The sequence below is a fragment of the Buceros rhinoceros genome, unplaced genomic scaffold (assembly GCF_000710305.1).
Source record: "Buceros rhinoceros silvestris isolate BGI_N320 unplaced genomic scaffold, ASM71030v1 scaffold2696, whole genome shotgun sequence".
Taxonomy (NCBI): domain Eukaryota; kingdom Metazoa; phylum Chordata; class Aves; order Bucerotiformes; family Bucerotidae; genus Buceros; species Buceros rhinoceros.
Genome location: NW_010417909.1, coordinates 41,440 through 52,970, shown reverse-complemented (window position 1 = coordinate 52,970; position 11,531 = coordinate 41,440).

Genomic DNA, 11,531 nt, shown 5'->3' with positions numbered 1-11,531 from the left:
ATCTGAAAACCTTCTTATTTGCCATTTGTATGTTTAAGGGGGACAAATAAATTGATAAAAATATAATTTCTCCTTTTGGGGATTTAATAAATTTCTGCACTAAATCTTAAGAATGAATCTTAAGAACTTAAAGGCTAAATGTATAAATCTGTAAGTATGTGTCTTTGCGTGAATAATCTTGCTAAATACACATGCTATATATTTGCTTAATATTATATATATATTTACCTGAGCGTTCTGTTGATAGAGAAAAAGTGAGTGATTCATATCCGATACTAATAAAGAATCTTATTAAAGTACAAAAAGAAACAAGTAGGAAATAAGTTCTGTATTTATCCATCTATTCATGTAGAATGTAGCCATATTACTTAATTTTTAAGGAAAAAGGAATTGAGGCAGCTCTTGTGATGTAAGATTAATCTGATTAAAACCAGGGAATGAGTATCTGTAGTAAAGAAAGGTGAGAGAGAAGAAAAGTGCAATGACTGTTTTCTGCTGCTTCGTGATCCTTCCCTTTTGCAACTGGTATCTATAGCTGTGTATAAATGAGAGGCTGTTAGGATGTAAATATGCTTTTTCTCTCTGACATGTTTCCTGCTAGTTGCTTGGTTACCAGTACTTTGCCATGCATACGTGCAAGACATTAGCTTATTCTTCTGTCTTCACACTTTGAGCTTTAATGACAAGATACATGATCAAAATTAATGTTTTTATTGCTCTTCGTCTGGCTGTTAAGGGTTAAATGGCTTACTGTCCTAGAAGATTTAAAAGTCATTATGCATAACTTATTTACTTCATATGGAAGAATAGCATGTTCCAATATGGATCTATGAGTCTGTCAGGGTTTGGGTTGGGTTTTTTTTTTAATATAAAAAAAAAATTGGAGAAAACCTTAGAGATGAGAGATTTTGCATATTATCACTTCTAGCATTGCAGTCTTTTAATGGCTCATAAAAATATTCAAATACATTGGGGAGGGTGAAAGAGTGAAGCTAGGAGGAAGTCTTAAAATTACCACTTTTTTTTTTTCTGCTCTTGGACAGTCATAAGAGAACCCTGTTCTTTCTAATTTTAATCACATAAATATTATAATTTTAGGATAGTTTCTTGTCTATTTGTAGTTTCCTCCTGACTGAGGTACGGAAAATACTCTTGCATATCATTTAAAACTACAATTTTTGCAGAATTTTTACTGACAAAGGTATAGCTGTCGTGTTTTATCAATCTGACAGTGTGTCCGTGCTTCAAGATGTTTTATTTCCCTTTTAAAATACATGCATGTTAATTTGTGTCACACCTACACATCAACCAGAAGAGTTTCCTTCCACCATGTTGTTGTATTGTGCCTTCCCACTCACCTCACCCCCTTTTCTGGTCTGTGTTTTTGTTCTGGACGTGGTTAAATAGCTGAAGGAAATTGCTGCTATCCTCCAAAATACGAATGGTTTATTTATGTTTCTTACTTCCATGCTTGTTTGAAAAGGTATTTGTGTGTTTGGTTGAATCCAGCCAAAATGGCTAGACACTGCATTGCTTTCCTAGTTAGGAAATTTTGTTGGTGTGTCATATCACACTCAGAAGGTGTACATCCGTATTGGACTAATCTCCCATGTGCTGAAGCCTTCAAAAGCTATTTTGAGAGCTACACTGAGATTTTCTGCTTTGGGGAATCCTGTCCTTTGTGAAGATTTAATGATGTGTCTTGTAAGAGTCCTCATGCAGGCTCTGCACCCCTCTTCTTTCATTTCCTCTTTCTTTACGAGTTGCAATGAAGGAGCTGCATGACTTACTGTAAACTGTCATCGTTACCTTTCCTAATAATGGTGATCTTTCCCATTTCTCCTCTAACTTATCGACTGTAAATGGATAGTGTGAGGATCACTGAAGAATGACAAGTACTATCTTAGGTCATTCTACCTTATCTGTCACCATGGTACGTAGTAGCTTTCCAGGTTTCAACAAGAGCAGTAAGGTGTTAAAGAATGCATGTTAATGTATGTTCTTATATTTATTTAGCTGCCTGGTTTTAATTTTTTCCCCATGGTTTCCATGCATAGACATGGAAGTAGGAAACTGAGTTAATGGATCACCATTGAATAGATGAGCACAAGCATGGTCATGTTCCTCTAGCTCAGCTCACTCCGTGCCCTGCCCACCCCTTCCCTGTGCCGTCCCCCCCCCAAATTAATATTTGATTGGTAAATAGTGTACCTGAGGCGAAAAGGCAAAGGTGTAAACAAACCCAGAAAATTCGTTAATGTCAATTGAGGGCATGTTAATAGAATGATCATAACCTGAGAAGCCCAGACTTTTAAAATCAGTCTTCAATGCATTGAATTGTGCCTTCTTAAAGTATTTTTTCCTGTACATCTTAATATTGGAAGCCATTTTATAATTTCATGAATGTTAACTATTACACATTACAAATACACCTTTTTAGAGTGATTTTTATAGCGAGTATGGCTTGGGGTATCAGGTGTTGGAAGAGCAATGCCAGAGTATGTTTTCTGAAATCGATGTTTTCTAATGAAAACCGTATATAGGTAAGAGTGCATCTTTAACTCTTCAGAGTACAAACTTCTTAAAGTCATTTGTAAAAGGCAGTGTCAAAGTCTATTTGGTATAAAGGGAAAAGTGGGGGATATTAATATTCCAACCTAGTTTTGACAAGTCCTTGTGATTAGTCCATCTCTTACAAAAGGGAAGATAGAAATCTGTAAGTATTTTATCTGTCTTACATGGTTAAATTATGTACGTGCACACGGGCACATATAAAAAATATTTAAAAGTTGAAATATACTTCACTCGCCAATAGTTACTAGACCTGTGATTTTTTTCCAAATTATGAACTTTAAGAGCTCCCTTATTTCACAGTTATTTCTTTTGGAGGTTTTAATGCAGATGTGTTTATGACACTGCTTTGAAAAATCAGTCCCATCTCGAGACTTTCAGAAGACCGGATAACTTACTGTTCTTTTCCAAATTCCATTTTCAAAGGTGTGCTCCCCCTCATCTTTCATCCTCTAAACCACTTAGATATATGGTGTTTATATGGCAGTAGAATGGCAGAACTGCAGGTAATGGCAGTAGAAAAGTGAATGCAGGAAAAACAACTTTTCAGACTCAAAATTATCTTCTTAAAAGGTACGCTTCTTGCTAAATCTGCCAGCTGCTTTATACATACTGCACAGTAAAAACCCCAGCATTGATAAAGTGCTTGAAAAACTGTACACAAAAGGTCACTAATCATCTTAGGAGAAACAGAATATAGTAAATTTCTATTAAGTGCATTTTATTTGTTTTCCTTAATTTTTCATCTTCTTTCTTTCTTTTTTTTTAATGTTTCTTCAACAACTAAAACAACTTGTACTTGTTCTCCTTTTCTTCTGGTTACAAGTATTAGCCTAGGACTATCAAAAAGAATCCTTACTTAGGCCTCCCAAAGTGGAAGACGGTTTATGACAAGTATGAAGCAATACTTGCACAGTGGACACACTTATTTTATTTTCTTGGGTCTTCTCCTTTAGTGAAAAAGGGTGTGCATTCAAGAAGCCAAACCATTGCAGAGTGCACAAGTGAATTAGGATTATGAAGTTTCATTGCCGTGCAACCTGGAAGGTTACTTTTTCTCCGTAAAGTGGGTTAGGAAAGTTAGTCAATAACTGTAAATAAAGTAAAATAAAATGAAATAATGCTTTAAAGTTAGCACTGACAATGTTAGCATGGAAACATCTAAAATAGATGAGCTTATAGGTTAAAGTTTGTAATGCTGCTGTGAAGTAGTTAATTATTTTTTTTCTGAACGATTATGTGTGTAACAGATGAACTGTGCCTGTACTCTGATAACTTCTTTAGGAGCTACCAGCATCATTCTGATTTTTGACCTATCACAATTAACTGCCTTAATAAAAGGAGAAAGAAAAATTCTTAAACTGAACTACACAAATATCAATCTTTACTTTTTAAATGAAATTCAGTTCTCTCTCTCTTTCAGAAAAATCCAGTTTAAACTCTTTGTATTCTAAAGGTAACACAAGTAGTAAAACTCTGGAATTCTTTAATTCACATAGTAGACTTCTTTGTGATTCGTGCTAACTAAACCATATCCAAACACCCATGGAACGTGCCTACGTGCTGTTTCTTAAGAAGCTGTCCACGGTGTCAAATAGCACGAGTGGTTTCGTGATGTGTGGAAGCGAAGGGCACAGGAAAAAAATCTGTTGCTTTCTTTTTGAGGTATATAAAACCAAAGACGATGACTGTTAGTGGAAGAAAGTAACTTGCAATAAAATGAAATGGTATTACATGAAGTGTATTGAAAGTTGGGAAGGTATATATATGTACACACTATATATATATATATATATGTAATAGTAGTATTCGTGAGGTTGTTCAGCCTCTTCCTAACGCTGTTCAGTTAGGGTAAGCTGCTTCCTCAGGGTCTGCGTCAATCGAGACAGCTGCTGCTGGGTGGTTTGTACGTTGTGGAGTTATTTGTCTTTCGTGAAGTGGACTGACTCTCTCTGGCTTGCTTAAGTATGTGTTCTTGCACAGGTTAGGTAGTGACAGTTGTGAGATGTCTAGTCTTGCATGTGGAGTCATTAGAAATCTGGAAGAAAACTTCACTTTCAAGTTTTAATCCCCTCCTCTGCCCGATCTCGCCACCCTAGAGGGTTCCAGCGTTATTACGCGCTTCCGATAGTTTCTCCGGTAGTCTAAATAAGAAGTTTCCAGACCGTGGCTTGTGTTTGTATGCATGTCAAATGACACGTGAATGACTTCAAGATGATATTTTAAAAAGAATTATCTAACTTGCATGTTATTCCTGAGGAGACTGGGAGCAGTTCAGGTAGTATGCGCCTCCTCCCCAGTTCTGTGCAGGCCTGCAGAGAAGCCACGGGTGGCCACTGCTTGTCACCCCCACGCGAGAAGCAGCAGCGGGGAAGCATCTTCTTTCCCCAGGAGCATGGGCTACTTAAAAATTGTGCCCAAAGGGCTATGTAACTTTCAATCGTAAAACAGAAATAATCTTTCATTATTCTTTTTGAATTCTTTTCCTTCAAAAAGCAGTTCGGTACTCAAAATAGTTGGAAGTTTCTACAATTATTGCAACTCTTTCCTCTCACATCGCTTGCAGGACGCATCTTTGCTGGTGGAGCTGGAGAAGGGTATTGATACGGAGCTTTATGGCTATCTAGACATGTGTTGACATCTGCTATTCTTTACTTGCTGCTGTTTATTCAATTACAAAATAATTGCTTATGACTAATCTTATCCCAATATACTATTGGTATCAAATTTTGAGGGGAATTTGCTCAAGAAAATGGTGCAGATTTTCTAAACGAACAAAATTAAACCAATTCCTTCCCTCCAGTTCCTCGGTTTAGTTTCAGTGTTGACATTTATTTTTAGGTAAACAGTTGACTGAAATGTTGATCTTAATCAAATTGGAGAAATGGGAAATTCACGCTGTAGTTCTGGCATTAATTTTTAATGTTAGCTTCATCTTGAGGTTTTTAAACATGTTTGCATGGGTGATCACACTTACGGTGACTATCCTAAATATACACATAGAACAAACCTTGCTTATGCTACTCTGTTATTTTTAAAATGTTTCTTGGTGAGTCTTAAGTTTGTAATACCTGCACTTGATATGTTGTCTGTGTCTAACCAGGTATCGGTGAAATTCCACTAGCGTAGATGTAGTTCTCTATTTCTAGAATGGCTTATGTATCGGAGGCTCCTTTTAAAGACTTGAAGTGGAGAGATTTAAAATGAAATGCTCCCTCCTGCAGCTCTTAATTTCAATGTTAACAATGGTAATAACGGAAATAATCAGTGCTATTTCCCCTGTCCCTTTTACAAGCTTAAGAAAAATCCATGTCACTAATTTGTTTATCTAATGCATTTTGCAAACTAATTTACTAGATGTAGTAGTACAAATAATCTTTTAAATAGCATTATAGACAGATTCTGCCACCTTCATTTATATTAAGTTATGCCTTATTTTGCAAGCAATTCTTTTGGTTTTAATAAGACCACTGTAAGGGTAGAATTCCACTGAAGTGCAACCTGTTTGTTTCCCTTGGTATTTTTGTACAGTTTTAAATTCAATATATAAATAGCTGCACATAATTAATGGAAGTGTGAGTTCTTAGAAAATATAATCATCTCATTTTCTGAGACTGCCTTTCAGCTTGCTTCCCTCTTCTCTCTTTCTCCCCAGCAGATACTGTTTCTTCATTTCCATATAGAGGAATAGAATGTGTGTGTCAAAAAGCCTTGACGGTAAAAGAATCTGCCAGAGGTAGAAGAGGGTTATTAAGGAGTCAGGTATGAACTGTAAATCAGTCAAGTAAGGCAATAATAGCACATTTTCTAGCCCCCCTCCCCATATGTTATTCATTATTTGTTTTATGATAACGTCTGTGTAATTCACTGGAAGATAAATTCTTTTCCCTGAAGACCTTACAAACTAGATATTCAGAAGTGTAGTATGGTCAAGTTCCTACCAAGCTCAGCTAGTACCCAGTAAACACAGTGTACAGCAATTAAATTAGACAGTAAATGGTTATTAAGGTGTCGGAAAAATTCAGCTGTTTTTCTGTGATTTAAATGGAAACTTTCGAGAAGGTTATACCCTTCTGTCTGTCACATCTTAACGTTTTCATTTTGGAAAGTCATTAACATGAATCAGAGTAAGTGGAAGACCGTGTAGTCAGCCCCAGGTTTGACAGTGACAAGCTCTTCTTAAAAACAGGTTTTCCCATGGGCAAGAGAATTACTAAGTTCGTCTTCTTTGTAGTTTGTTTCTGCATGCTCTTTTTTCTGTTGCCAGCTTTTTTTGTCTGGACAGGTGTCAATCCTTACCCTTACTGGTTTAGGCTTACAGGTATGCTGACTGCCTGCTGGTTGCTGCATTTTTTTTTAATTGAGTTTTAATTGTTATTCCTTTGAAAAACACAGTCATGGGCTCTTCTTTACCTGATGGGTGATGGGCACAAAACTTGGACCTTCCTGTGTTCACAACCATAACCTGCTGTTATATTTAATTGAAATTTGAGAAGTAGATCAAAAGTTAGGGGTAGGTAGACAAATGGTGTATCTCATAAACCGTGTTTCCCTAAGAATTATTCTTTTAAGTAACTAATTATGTCCCAAAATTACCTCCAGTGTATGTTCTTTTACGCATTTGGTGGAGTTTTTTAATGTTACTATATGTGCGGTCATTAAACATGTCTCATGTACTTTTTTAATATGGTATTTGTCGTATTCCTTTAAAATAATTTCTTGCTGAGAGATCAATACCCTCTGGAAACAAGCCTTTGTATAAATTGAGTATTGCTTATTGAAAGCAGTGTACGTTGTTTTAGATTAAACAATTCCGAAGGTTGTAAGGAAGAAAACGTTCAAGTATTTCAGGAATAGTAGGGAGTATGGTCCTAATCATATCGTTAGTACAGTAATTATTCCAGCCATGGATGCAGTTAATTACAGCAGAAAATATTTTTAATTTTGTCTGGGATTGGTAGAAAATACTCCCCCTTTCTTTCACATCTTATTTCAGCTCTGTAACAATTTCAGCTCTTCTGTTTGCTTATAAATTAAAAGCTGTTTTCATTCTTTCATATGAGAATAAACTTAGGAGAACACACATGCATATTCCTCCTGTAAGCTTCATTTCTTTGGGAGTCCAGGCTAACACCTATGTCAGCAGAGAGGAAAATACAAAATTATTTCTGTGGTTGAATGTGAAGAGTTGTTCCAGGGAGAGCACAGTCTTTGACACTACGCGTTTGAGAACGCAATTAGAAGAACAGGGAGCCACGAGGGAACTGCACAAGAAATTCGTGTTGCTGTAGCGAAAGTGAGATGTGCTGTCTAGGATTTTAAAGAGAGAAATCTGAAAAGCTGGAAGAAAAGGTTTATTTAGAAGCGGACAGCACACAGCACGTCTTTCACTTTTTTTTTTTAGTGATGAATTAAGATTGTTTATGACATCTGTGCCTCATTGGAGAAAAGGAGCTTTACATCCCTGTTTTGCGTTTTTTGATGAGTTTGACTTCAGACATGATTATTCATCTCCAGCCTTTGTTTTGTGTGGATTAGAACTTAAAATTAACCAAAGTTGTGTAGCCAGTTATGAGTGATTCCCTTGCTACTGAAGTTGAAGAGAGATACTCAACCTCTCCAGAGGTTTTGTTTGGATGTCAGTCAGTGAACACCTGTTTAGTTAATGAAATAACATCTTTGAAGACCTGACTATGGTCAATGAGGCAGTGGGATCTTTAGAGAGGGACAAGAGAGAAGCAGGATACAGTTCCATGGAACTGTCTTAACACTGTACAAACTGTCTTAAGACTGTACCTGTGTGTGCACATCTGTGTTTTGAGGAATTACAGACATTGTGGCGAATTGAAACCACAGAATACTAAAAATTGAGCGTAAAAGTTAATTTTAAGGGAGAGTCCTGCCACAGTTACAGAAAGACTGCTGTCCTTAGAAGTGTTTTATAGAGCTTCTGGTATTTTAAGAGTTGTTCAGTGTTGTAATATAGGCTCTGTTAGGTAGGCTTTATAAGTATTGGGACAAGAGTTCCATGTGACAGCACAAGCACTCTGCAGTACTTCCAGTTGTAAGTGGTTTTATCCGGACATAGCTTTGTAACTTCTGCAGCACCGGAGCTGGTATTATGCAATTTAATTTCTAGTAAAGAACATATTTTAATAAGGCCTTTGTTTTCCCAGGTGTGGGGTATTTGTACAGTGGAAGTGGAAGACTTCAGGGTACAGTGTTTTTAGAAAGAGTCTTCCTTTTAGAGCAAGTATCTGTGCCAGCCTACACACAGATACTTACAGCTTTTTAATAATTGCTTTCTCCCATGAGGCTCCTTGGCACTGAAATAAGAATCGGCATGGTTAACCCTCATTAAAAGAAATAGATTAATTTCTTACTAAAAAGAAAGTCCTCTTTTTAATCATTCAGCTTCATGCTATTTAGAAAAACGTTCAATTATTAAAAGGCTGCTGTAATGTAATGGACTAAAAAGACTCTCCATTAAACGGTACGAAATGCCATGTTTTTTCTTGATGCACGAACTGTGCACCTGATATCCCTCAAACTGTCTAAGATTTCATCTTACTGTTGGATGTATATTTAAATCTTAAATTTGACCCATAAACTTTGAAAATTAAAATACTTCCTCTCTACTCATAAAAATAGTGGCTTTCATGAGTCTCTGTAACTTCATGAGCAGTGCTTCTGGGGAAGTAGCAGTGCAGTCTACTTCCTTATTTGTACTAAGTAGGGAGTGTGTAAACACTAGTCGTCTCCTAAAGCAACAAGAAAAAAAGACAGGCAGGTGTTGGAGATGGTTTCAGCTGTGCATGTGGTTGCCCACGGACAGGACCCAAGTGGTCCAGGTGTGAGCCAAGCTGTCTTACTTCTGTGCTCTGGATGCTTCTATGTTGGTGGTTTGGTTTAGGTAAAGAAACACAGTTTTGAAGTGAATCTCACACTTAGCCCACCTGCCTGTGGTTTGGTTCGGAGCACGCATGATCATTTGGTTAATACAGGGTTTTTTCCCTTTACAAATACTCCCCTATTCGTAGAGTGCCCTTCACTGCAGACTTCTGAAGAAAGCTGAGTAAAGTTGTTTTGAATGTTCTCAAGCTTTTATTTCCAATGTGTTGAGCTTAACAGATAGAAAAACAGGTGTAGGCTGTTCCCAGATCTGATGGACTTGCTCTTAGGTTTCAGGATGTACTAAATTCAGCGGATTTACTGTATTTGCTTACATATCTCAGGAAGTTTGTGCTTTCCTTAGGTTTTGTACGAGTCTTAGTTTTAAGCTGTGTACTAGGGACTTTGCTGCCTTTCTGTGCAAGTCCCAGTCATTTTGATGTGAAAAGGTAAGGAGAGCCAGAACAATGTTGATTTTTAATAGGATAACGATAATAAAGTGAGGGTGTTCTATGTTTATTTAAAAAAAGGATGAGAGAGTTGTTTTTTTAATAATTCATTGTTTTGGTTGAGCTGCGAGCTTCTTAAGTCAGTTGTGGGGCCATAAAGCTGCTGAAAAACATGTTTAATTGAAAAGGGAAAAACAGCTTTTGTAGACTGGAGGATTAACAAGCAAAAGAAGTTCGATAGCATTGCAGACTTTAACTCCATTTACATACCAGTTGTGCATGTGCTGAAAACAGATGTTTTATGTACGTATATCCAGAATTTTACAGCACAGAACATATGTGCAAAGTAATTTTTGTGTGGATTGAAGTGTTTTATTCTTTAAATTGAAAATTAGCATTAGTGAGACCAAGACCGAGTTTGTTTGGTTTTGTTCTTTCTACAGGATAAACCTCTCTCTCCAGTAGCAAACTGTTACCACAGATATGTACATATATATTCTTAAATACTGTGACTATATAATCCTTGTTTACAAAGAAATTCAATGGCTCTACCCAGGGGGACATTTCCTGAGAGTTCTGTTAGTAAAGACATGCTGCATTTTCACGCTAAAATGTGTGAGCGTCCTTTAAACAAAACGTGTGTCATCTGAAAACATCACAGTAACTTTCCTGTAACTAAAGCCAGATACGTGGTTTTTGTTAAAATTGCTGGGCTGGATTTTTCATTTAATTGTCTTTAATATCTTTATAATTAACGTGGTCACCCATCTGATATTTTTGTTCCAGTTGCAGAAGAAAAAAAATTCATTATTTCTAGTTTGAATGTAATAAAAAGTGGTTTGTATAATGTTTTGCTGGTCAAAGTGGTGCATTTCCTTAGTAGCTGTTCTTGTTAAAGCTCTTTGAACAGTTACTGTGCTCTCCTTCCAATTTTTTTTGGTTTTGTTTTTCTTCCTCCCCTTCATCCCTGAACATACATCGAGAAATTTTATTTAATTCCAGTCCATGGCTGCTACTCCTCAATTTTGTCCAAAACGTGTGTTCTGAAATCCTCTCTCACTGAGAATTCACAAATTTTCTCTAAGGCTGGAGAAAAGGTGTTAGTAAGAGAGAAATGATTATTAATACTTCTGATGACTTGATCACATGCAGGATACGTGCAAGCCCATTTCTTATTGTGCTTTTATATTACATCTCGGTGTATATACTTTCTTGGGACATATTTTCATTCTGGATAATATGCTCAGTTTCAAGGCAAATGGATTCCTTAATATTAGCAATTAATATTATTTTTGGCCATTCATTTCTAAATAATTGAGCTTGCTGTAATTTGGTTTCTTCAATTTGAGACCTGCAATTGTAGGGACTCACGTAATGCTCTGATCTCGAATGGAGCTAGAGAGTCCTGCCTTTCTCCAGTTTATCACGTCTCTTCCCTGCTCCTGACAGCATGTATCCATTTTTTCTGCTGTACCAGCTCGGACGCATCTTGGAATCTGCTTGCTGGAATGGCAGATAGTTCAAATGACAAAAAAAAAAAGCGTTTCCTTTCTGATGGTTTAGCAAGGCGAGTCAGTTCAGTAAGGATTCGGCAGGAGGGCGGCCGGGCAGCTAAGCTGC